Genomic DNA, 10,455 nt, shown 5'->3' with positions numbered 1-10,455 from the left:
CTGGAAGATTTTCGGAAGCAGTTTTTCACGGCGGTCATTTTCGCGCGCAGGGCGTCCACCGCCTGGTGTCATCTGCAGTGACCAATGCGGTTTTGGCTTGCGGAAACTACAACCCATGCCACAGCTGTCCTTGCTCCTAAGGTTCCTAGAGCGCAGACTCAACACTCATGTAATTTGTTTCACGAGTCGATTTTGCAAAAAGATAGACATTTTCATACAGACATGGGTTGGCTTCTTGGGGTTCCGACCTGATTTCGGTCTCCTGTATTAAGCACTAATGAGACCCCGTTCCTTTTCCAGACAAGGGACCCGTGGGTAGAATAATGTGGCACCTTATCGTTCCCGCCCAAGGGCTGAAGGGCCATTCCGTCCCAACGCGGGATGTCTACCGGCTTCCATTCGGGTGACACGGGGCGGGTTCTAGTCGACTCGGAGGACCCAATTAGATAGATATGCCATACATTGGTCTCTTCCCTGACGTGGCAAACCCTCTGGCCTGGGCAGTTGGCCCCATATAGATACAAGAGCCCTCATTGGCTGCAACAAAATCTATGATTGCCGCAGGGGCTTCAATAATTGGCACGGGTGATCCAGCTCGGCTGAAGGCCCCTTGGCTCAAATGGGATGGGGGTTCCCCGTCCGGTGCTGCGACAATCACACAGGGCTGTTCTATTGGACTCGCGTCACTAGGTCTGATATGTCCTTACATTGTCTTAAGAACCCGGCCAACGCGCGAGGCCCTTTGGCATTCGAGGTCCAGCCCTGTTCCTGTTTAGAAAATGTTGCGCTAGTCGACCCAGGACCCATACCGACATAGGGTCCTTGTTCGGCGCTGTGGGCCCCTGACCGTCCCAGAGGTCCGACCAATGCAAATCGCGAACCCTGCGTCGGAACCCAGTCCTAGTGCTTAGACCTGCGCGGGGCGGCGGTTCGGTGTTGGTGGTCCCTCGCCGAAATAGAGGCCCGCGCTGTCCCGGCGGGTTCTAAATCGGTGCAAAAGGCGCTCTGACTGACATTTAAAGGCGAACACCACCCTTGATCTACAGATTTTCTATGTGGCCATCCCGAGTCACAATAATTACATTGTCTGTGTCTAGTGTCCAGAATTCGCAATCTATCCGCTCACCCTGTACAGATGCTTCAGCAAAGCAAGTCATCTTTGTGTATGCATCTAGGCTTTATATATATATATATATATATATATATATATATATATATATATATATATATATATGTGTGTGTGTGTGTGTGCGTGTGCGTGTGCGTGTGCGTGTGCGTGTGCGTGTGTGGGTGTGTGTGTGTGGGTGTGGTGCGTGCGTGCGTGCCTGCGTGCGTGCGTGGTCCTCAATTAAATTCTTCGATAGACAACAAGTGCAATGAATTTTGCATCATTAAACCTTGTTTTTACTGACAATAAAGCTGTATGTTGCATTAAACTCACCTCCACACTCCTGTAATCACAGGTAAATTTACAGGCTATTCACCCCAGTGCTTCAGTTCATGTCCTTCACAAGAAAGTAATACAACATGATTTTCTGACTTGCCACAGGATGAACAACAGGTGGTTATTCACAATGGCAAGAAGTACCTGCTTTGTGAACGGCCGGATGTCACGGAAACCATGGAAGAGGTGGGGCGTGCTTTGAATACTCTTGCTGAAATGTAATTTAGTATGCTTTGGCACGCTTTGAATGGTACCTCGGGTTTGCTTGCTTGCTTTTTGTGTGTTTAGTGTTGTCTAGTATGAAATATTGGCTTGTCTATTAGTGGCACTTGTGCGTGTATGTTCATGCAGTTTGGTCATGCGTATGGTTATGCTGCATGCTTGTGCATACACTTATGTATATGCTTGTGCTTGTGCATTTTGCAGTCTGCTTATGTGAGTGCTTGACGTCCTGCTATAAGACGTATGCCTTTTATTGATCTAGCTGTAGGTTTCTGATACAGTTAAGAAAGGCATTGAATTTCAAACGATTTTGCAAAACTTTCTTCAGTGTTGAACTTTGGCGGTTACAAAGGAAAAACATTAAACTGCCACAAGTGCAGACAGTGTTTTTTTTCACTGTTTCGTATTTATTTGACTTGCCGCTTTGGTTTGGGGCAATTCCTCGACAGATGGCCTTTATGTTTTAATCAACTGACAAGATAGGAGCAATGTTGTAGTTCTGTGGTCACCTTGGCCTTCAAAGGTAAATCAAGGTCACTGACCTTAATTAAACATCAGTGGCCAGTCACCATTGGCCATTGGCCTCTTGCTTAGAACAGATATCCAGCTTCACGGCGGTTGTGTGAGAAGATTTGGGACACTTGAGACGCGAAGTCTTGAGTCTTATATTGTTTTATGTTGTTTAATCCCAAGGTCATAACCTAGTAACCTCAAATTTTGACACGTGCAGTTACAGTACAGTTAAAGTTAGTTCACGTACAGAACAGTCTGCCCTGTGATTTTGGTGCCTAGCTAGCTTAGTTTTCGAGATATCAAGGGGTCAAATCAATCCCACCTGAGCGAAGGGTATCCAGTCGGCCACCCGGGGCGTGTTTAGGCCCGTCGCCGTTAGAAGCGGCGGAACGTTTAAATTCCGTACACGGGTGGCGCGCTGCGGAAACGTGTGTCCGATTCCTCTTTGATCTCCAACAGTCGTTAAGGGAAGCAAAACAAACTCAGTCTTCCATTAAAGGAAATGTTCCACATTTGAAGATATTGAATCAAGTGTTAGATGCGATGAAATTGGGCTCACTCATAACTATTGATATACTTTTTAGTGGAGAGGATGCTCTAAGATAACACAATTTCTCTGTGTCGTGAATGTGCTCCTCAGTGCGTCATTGTTTGATTACGTCATCGCACTTTGTACAGCATTGATTGAGCGCCAATTGACGGCCGTTATATCTGGAAATGGCACTCACGAACGCCAAAAATAGAAGTATCGACAGGCTTTTCTTCTTTTTTTCATTTCGTGGCCGCGATTGCCGTATGGCTAAAAGAGTAGCAGGATTTAAATGGCGTTATAAGCGTCATGAATGCCTGGATGACCTTGAAATAGTCTCCCAGAAAAGGTGCGCATCTTCGCGGACGTGTAGCTCTCGGAACTAGAGGGGTTAGGTCTTACGAAGGGCAGGGCTTGAGCCACCAAATGATCTTCAGGATGGCTGTTTCAGTTCAAAAGCCCTTTCAAGCGTGGAACACTCCCTGTAGGGTTTTTGTCACCGGACTCGGGGAAGGTACTTGGACTTGGCATTCGATTTTGTATTGGTTGCTGAAAGCAAACACGGCAAACTGCTCGTTTGACAGACCCACCGATGCCGTCGAGTGCATTTTTGTCACGCGAGGAAGTAAAGACATTGCTCACATTGTAGTTCTTAAACCTTCTCGTGATAATGCGTATTTGCGATGTTAAAGCTGCTTCATACTGTTCTGAACATCCGTCCAAAGATACAGTTTCTGTGGACCTAGATGCACGTTTTTTACGCGATATCAAAGCAGATTGCAATGCTGTCAGTACTATTGCATTATGCACCAAGAAGTCGGATACCACACAATTGCTCTGGCGACAAGCCCTCGGACAAAGAACAGCGCTGTGCCAGCGGAACCACTAGGTTGTATCCGGTACAAGAAATGCACAATGTTCCCGCACAAATCACAGCAGCAGCAGCACCGTGCCATGGTCGGGAAAACGGTCGCGCCGGTGCATGGTTGACTGGGATTGTGCTTTAGCACATAGTTACGATGCATGAGCTGCGTTATCACCTCACTGAGCAAAGGCTCACACTTGTCTTCCTTAGGAACGACCTGAACTAATGTGCATAAATGAACCGTGGTACAGTTCCGAAACAGAAATGATCCCGTGTATGCATTATCCCTTCACGTTGTCCAGTCTATACGCTTTACGCCCACTCCTTTCTCCCTCGGACACTCCCCGCATACATGTGCCAGAACTAATGCTGGCTCTTGTGCTAGGACATCGAAGATATTGTTGTATTTCTTCCAAGTATTTTTGCGTGCGTTATGCGCTTATCGCTTTCTTCTCAGAGGGGCATTAAGATGACACCGTCAATCAACTATCTGCAACTTCTCACCCATGGACACCACCAAAGGTCAGGTTACTGACCGATACGCAATCTGCATTGACCTCTCACTGACTTGAAAATGGTGCTAACGTTTTGTTGGGCGAACGAGCTTTCATATGCCCTCGGTATCGGCTGTATGTCGCATCATATGCAGGATGAATACAGGCCCATGCCGTGACCTCACTGTTGACCTCGATGGACGTTACAGAGTTGGAGTTGCATAAAAAACTGTGTATGATCATGGAAATGCGCCATGCATGGTAAAAGCAATGTAACGTATCGTGGTCAGCGTGTTGATGCCGATCGGCTGATCAATCTATGTCGATCATCATCACAACGTATGGCAATGCCCGGGTGTCCTTCCTTATTTTGTAGTATAATTTTTGGGAAAACTTATGAATGTAAGGAAAGGTCACGCGGTCACGTGGCCAAAAAATGACGACGGGAAGTGCTCATCTCTGTGACATGGATGCAGGAGATCATCAGCTGTTGAATGGTATGGAGTTTTGATGAGACTGAACAGCCATTGTATATATTAAAATGAGGTTCTACTCCACTTTTACAGATTCTTCTTAAATTCTGTGACCTCCGTCTCGTGGACCATGCGACTCAGAAGCCTAAAAATATTTGGGTGTGATTTCTGGCGTAGATGAAGGCGCGTGCGAAATTTAGTCCAAATTGGAGTGGTCATGGTGAACAATTTTAGGCCTACCTTGATGATTTGTCCAGGAATAGACCGCTCAGTAATGCTGTAATTACTAGCATATGCGACGCTATCAGCCTTGCACGTGGTCCATGTTGGCACTCAAATCTGCAGTATTGTGGCGTCGGGGAATTTCTACCGAAAAGAAAAGCGGTACGTGATTCATTGAACCAATAAGGCTAGATCATAGAAGCTGATGGTCTGCCTTGCTCATGACAAGTATGATAAGTGCTGCAGCATGCTTATGTTGTGAGATGCTTGCGGCACGTACAAGGTGTGCTTGCGTACTTCATGGATGCGAATAGACACAAGCAGACAGGCGGGTTCGGGTAACAGTAGGTAAGCAAACACGTAAGGAAATGCTTGTTTCTTTTCTGTACTAAATAATTTTTGTGTCTTCCAGGAACTAATGCGAGGCACAACTGTGGCATTTAAGTGTGAACCTGAGAAGGAAAGCTTTCTGCAGTGGATGAAGCTTTTTCAATCCTTTACTAAAAGGATATTTAGTATATCGGGATCCAAATCCGGTGGAAAGCACGTTGGATACAAGGTAAGTGTGCCGTGTTTCTAAGTGACATGCCAACAAGCCAAGTTCAGTGCTGGTCTAATAAGTACTGCTTGCATGATCGTCCTCATCCTTCTATTTCAACTTGGTAATGTTCCACGACCAGACTGACAGGCTGGAGAGTCAGATGCTGAGTCGAAGATAATCGTGAGTACAAACACTATATATATATATATATATATATATATATATATATATATATATATATATATATGTGTGTGTGTGTGTGTGTGTGTGTGTGTGGTGTGTGTGTGTGTGTGTGTGTGTGTGTGTGTGTGTGTGTGTGTGTGTGTGTGTGTGTGTGTGTGTGTGGTGTGTGTGTGTGTGTGTGTTGTGTGTGTGTGGTGTGTGTGTGTGGTGTGTGGTGTGTGTGTGTGTGTGTGCGTGCGTGCGTGCGTGCGTGCGTGCGTGCGTGCGTGCGTGCGTGCCGTGCGTGCGTGCGTGCGTGCGTGCGTGGCGTGCGTGCGTGCGTGCGTGCGGCGTGCGTGGCGTGCGTGCGTGCGTGCGTGCGTGCGTGCGTGCGTGCGTGCGTGCGTGCGTGCGTGCGTGCGTGCGTGCCGTGCGTGCTGTCGTGCGGTGCGTGCGTGCGTGCGTGCGTGCGTGCGTGCGTGCGTGGGCGTGCGTGCGTGCGTGGCGTGCGTGCGTGCGTGCGTGCGTGCGTGCGTGCGTGCGTGCGTGCGTGCGTGCGTGCGTGCGTGCGTGCGTGCGTGCGTGCTTTGCGGGCGTGCGTGCGGCGTGCGTGCGTGCGTGCGTGCGTGCGTGCGTGCGTGCGTGCGTGCGTGTCGTGCGTGCGTGCGTGCGTGCTGCGTGCGTGCGTGCGTGCGTGCGTCGCGTGCGTGCTTGCGTGCGTGCGTGCGTGCGTATTGGCTTAGTAGAACCGTTGTCTATGTCAGAAGGTATCATTCAAGTCGGATGATTTCATCCTTAAGCCATATTTTGGGGAAAACGGCCATCGCCCATGTGTTCGCTTTGACGCCACCATGCCACTTTTAGAAGAGTGCGGGAATTTAGAGAGCTTTAGAGAGAGAATTTAGAGAGCTTTTGATTACGTCATCCTGACATATTCCAGGCGTGGCTTCGCTGTCACCTGGAGGTACCCGATCAACGTGGCCACCAACGAAAGAAAATTTCGGAGCAGAATTTGGGCTGCCCCACTCGGATGACTGTCACCCTTAAACGGCAGGCTGTGAGGTGCGATTGTCATATATAATTTTGTACAGTCCTATGCGTGATTGTGGCATGTGGATGCAGTCCGCGGGGGGGGGGGGGGTAACCTCCCATACACACAGGCACATATGCCTGCGCGCACACACACACACATAGCCGGACCGTACTCTCGCTTCTTCACGCGCGAGGCAAAGAGTGTAAAATTGTTCTGCAAGAGTGTAAAAATTGTAGTGATGCCGTACACAGTCGGGTCGTCCAGTACATCGAGGTACTGTAACGATATTCAGCCCTGCGGGCTGCCTTTGACTTGACAAGCGTCCTCGGTACCTTCCGATCGTATTCAGGCTGTCTGGCTAATCGAGGTGGTCATGTTCCCTCGGGGCACGTAACCATATTACGAGTGGTATTTGAGGGGGAAAACGGCGGGCATTGGAATAAGTGGTTTAAAATGCTTTGTGACCTCTACGCGGCCCCCGGTCTTACTCGGAACCCTGACTGCGTACGGTCTCGGCGTCCCGTGGCGTGTCTGGGCTGTTTCGGCAGCCCTACTAGCCTCTGGGGACCCTGGTGCTTCGGGCCGGGGTGTTCCAGCACCTGCGGTATGTTTAATGATGAATTCAGTATTGCTGTTCTCATGAAATTTTGGGCCCACGTGTGTTCTATGGTCTTCCGGGCGTTTCTTGCCGGCTTATGATATTTCAGGTCGCCACAATATGTTTGAGGATCCTGATATGTTCTTCAGCGCGGCTGCGATTATAATGTTTCGGAATGTTTTTCAGTGTCGTTGTGCTCAGGTTGCCTTCATTGTTCTGTGCATTTCCGTTATTCGCTTCCATCCGGTCTACCTCGCATGAAGCGTCTTTCCCAGCAGCTTCTCATGGAATGGGCCTTGCCTGCGTTTGGCGGGGGAGGGTATATCCCATTTAGAGTCCCCCTTAATCCGCGCATGGACCAGCACGCGCACTGCATATAATGCATCTAGCAGTCATGCGTTATATATTATGGCACAGCTGTCGTTAAGAGGATGAAGGTTGACTCATCCTAAGATGCAGGTCAGCATTTGTATGAGATTTTAAACTGGGATAGCCGTTTCAAGATCATTCCCTGTAGTTTATAGCCATGACCTCACTTCGAACTTCACACACTTTGAATGCTTCAAACCCTCTTGTCCCTGCTCTTGATGCATGCGGAGTCATGCAGCCTTTTTTGGGCCGCCTTTTTGAAAGTCAGCCAGAAATATGTGTCCAAAGAAATGTCACGCGACTTCCCCACCTTTTTGGTTGTTTCGCAAGACTCAACTCATCACATGCTGGGTTCACAAATTAGGAGCTCGCATGTCACTCTTTTATCTAAGAACCACATACCCTGTCATCACGTGACATCTCCCGACCCCGACACAGGTCACGCCGCGCTGAGCTCACCCTGCTCCACCAAGCATTACGCTGCACGTATTCGCGTATTGGGATCTAACCAATCAGAGGCCTGCTTTGGTCGCACCGTGGCCAACTCGTGGGGCAAGGCAGCGCGGGGTGCCGGTTAACTCAACCATACAAAATCACAATATTAACACCCAACAGTTGCAGTGTACTCACAGCCAAGAAAAGTGCTGGCCCCCTGCAGTTTTCGTGTTTGAAGTGGTTCAACATCAAGCGTCTCGACGATGGAAGACAATTGGCTCACAATCAGGTTGGGCTACCGTTTGCATGTCTCCATCGAGAGCCGCGTTTTGCGACAATTAACACAGGTATTTGGATAGATACTAGTTAAGACGAGCATAAAAGTGATAATGAAATAACCGTAAGAATGGCGCCGTCAACGTACGTGCGAATGCAAGTAAATAATATGCCACAACGGAAAACATACAAGAACACCACGAGAAAAGACCGAAGCATACACACACGATCTAGGGACATGAATTTACACGCATAAACCTCCACGTCACCTTGCCTTGTACAAACAAGTGACTCACGCAGTCGCTGCAGCGGTCACTGACGTCGCCAGTCTGGCAGCGACTCTGACGTCATGACAACGTTCCATGACGCAATCAAACGATGAAATTTTAACGAGCATATTTACTAAAATAGTAATAGTTTGCTATTATTAAGAAATGGTATTGCACTTCAAGCACACAAGTAGTTCCAAGTGAGATGGTGAACATCGTTGGACCGTAGATATGTTATGTGCTACCAGTTGGATACGGGCAGTGAATATTGAGAGCGGCTGGAGTGGAACGCGGCAATGTTAGCGTGCGTAAGTGACCCTATGGTATAAACTGATCGATCCATGTCCTTTGCCTTCGCAGGAACAGAAGCCGGTTGCCCTACGCAAACCATCAGATGAGAGTGACCTGCAACGGCAGGCCCCACAGCCATGCGAAAGACTCGCCTGCAACGCTCAGGTTTAGACGGGTCGGAGAGGCGACAAAGGAGAGAATGCTGGGGCTTCTCGCTCAGCATCACTCGCCACCAGAGGCGCTGAGAATTCTGAAACAGCAACTCCAGGAGGAGTATGGGACAAGCTATGAGAAGATTTCAGCTGACCGCTCTATCGTACCCGATTTAAGCTACGTTTATAGGTGAGCGCACCTGTGAGTACAATCTCTACTGAGGCGATGAGACATTGTATTGGTTTTCACCTTGACTCGGGGCCTAGCGGAGTAGGTACTCCCACATCACGCTTGCACAAGGCATGATGTTCTCCTCCAAGTTTTACAACGGGTATTACAAGGGTATTACAACTCCGGATGTGCTGGTGTCCGCTGGCACGCTGCTGACATTTGTTTTATTTAAGATAGCATACCACACCTTTGTGTTTTTCACTCGTGTTGGATTAGGTGTGCACGATGCATTCAGTAGTACCAGTTTTCTCGAGATCGTTCTAAGAAGTTCAGAATTTTGACTCGGAAGTAGCTGCTCCTGAGGGAGAAATCCCATGGGACTCCCTGCTCACCACTCTGAAGGTGATACCTTTCACTTGTTTTGGTTTTTCCGAGGGTGTATTGTATGATGTTTGGAACATACTATTTATCAGCAAAGTTGTGTAATGAATGCTGCGAAAATTTCAACACTGTTTTGACAACAATATACACGAACATGAAGGTAATGTCCAGTGAATTTAACGAAATGTTATACTATGCCTTTGATTTCTCCCCTATGTCGCTCACCGAAATGTATCTTCGGGGCGCACTTAGGTTTTGGGGATGGGAGTATCACGTGGTCCATAATGGTATGGTCAATGCAACTCAATGGTTCAAACTTGAACCAATGCGCGTCTCGGTACCAGGGCCACTTGTCGCCCGCTGGCCACTCACAAACGTTCTTTCGATCATAGCAGTAGAGGTGTGACAGCGGTTGGACTGACAAATAATTAACATCGATTTCCTTAGTGTGTCTTGACGGTGCTACAGTGACGCTACCCAGTGCTGTTATTGTGCGTAACTAGCCCCCTTAAGTCACACTTTTGGGAAGTGTCGTACCTTTGGAGCATGTTTCAAAAAGAAAACCTCAGTGAAAACCTCGGGACCAGTTACGTCTAATTAGAACACTGGATAGTGCCACTGCAGCACCACCAAGATGCAATAAGGATATCATTTTAATCATTTTTGTTTCAAATTACGCTATCAACGCTTTGTAACAACACCACACTTCTTCCTTTCTTGGTAGCCCAAGAGCGTATCCCGAGTCCGCGACAGCTGCGGTTGTCGCGACCTCCACCGTCCTGATAGCAGCAAAATTTAATAAGGGTCGTTGTCAGTCTAGAATTACCGCTTTTGAGCCCTTTCAAAACCGTACATTACGGGCCTGCGGGCTTGAAAGTGACAACTTAATCGGAATGAATGATGTCAGTACAGATGGACGTATGCGATTGGCATAGCCGGCGGCAGGGGGCAGGCGCCGAAAAGCGCATTGATAAAGTTTGCACCAGTACGTCTTTATATACCATGTGATACCCG

The 10,455-nt window shown here is 48.3% G+C and overlaps 1 long non-coding RNA gene across 1 annotated transcript; it reads left to right on the top strand.

The window, feature by feature from the left end:
- The first annotated feature begins 1,545 nt into the window (after positions 1-1,545).
- LOC119111762 (uncharacterized) lies at positions 1,546-9,037 on the top strand. Its single transcript, XR_005095604.1, has 4 exons — positions 1,546-1,630; positions 5,175-5,321; positions 6,406-6,527; positions 8,806-9,037. It is a non-coding gene; the product is annotated as an uncharacterized LOC119111762 (long non-coding RNA).
- Positions 9,038-10,455: the final 1,418 nt, after the last annotated feature.

This window comes from Pollicipes pollicipes, unplaced genomic scaffold, assembly GCF_011947565.3.
Source record: "Pollicipes pollicipes isolate AB1234 unplaced genomic scaffold, Ppol_2.1 Scaffold_2555;HRSCAF=2994_pilon_pilon_pilon, whole genome shotgun sequence".
Classification (NCBI taxonomy): domain Eukaryota; kingdom Metazoa; phylum Arthropoda; class Thecostraca; order Pollicipedomorpha; family Pollicipedidae; genus Pollicipes; species Pollicipes pollicipes.
This window is presented reverse-complemented; position numbering and strand designations above follow the sequence as displayed.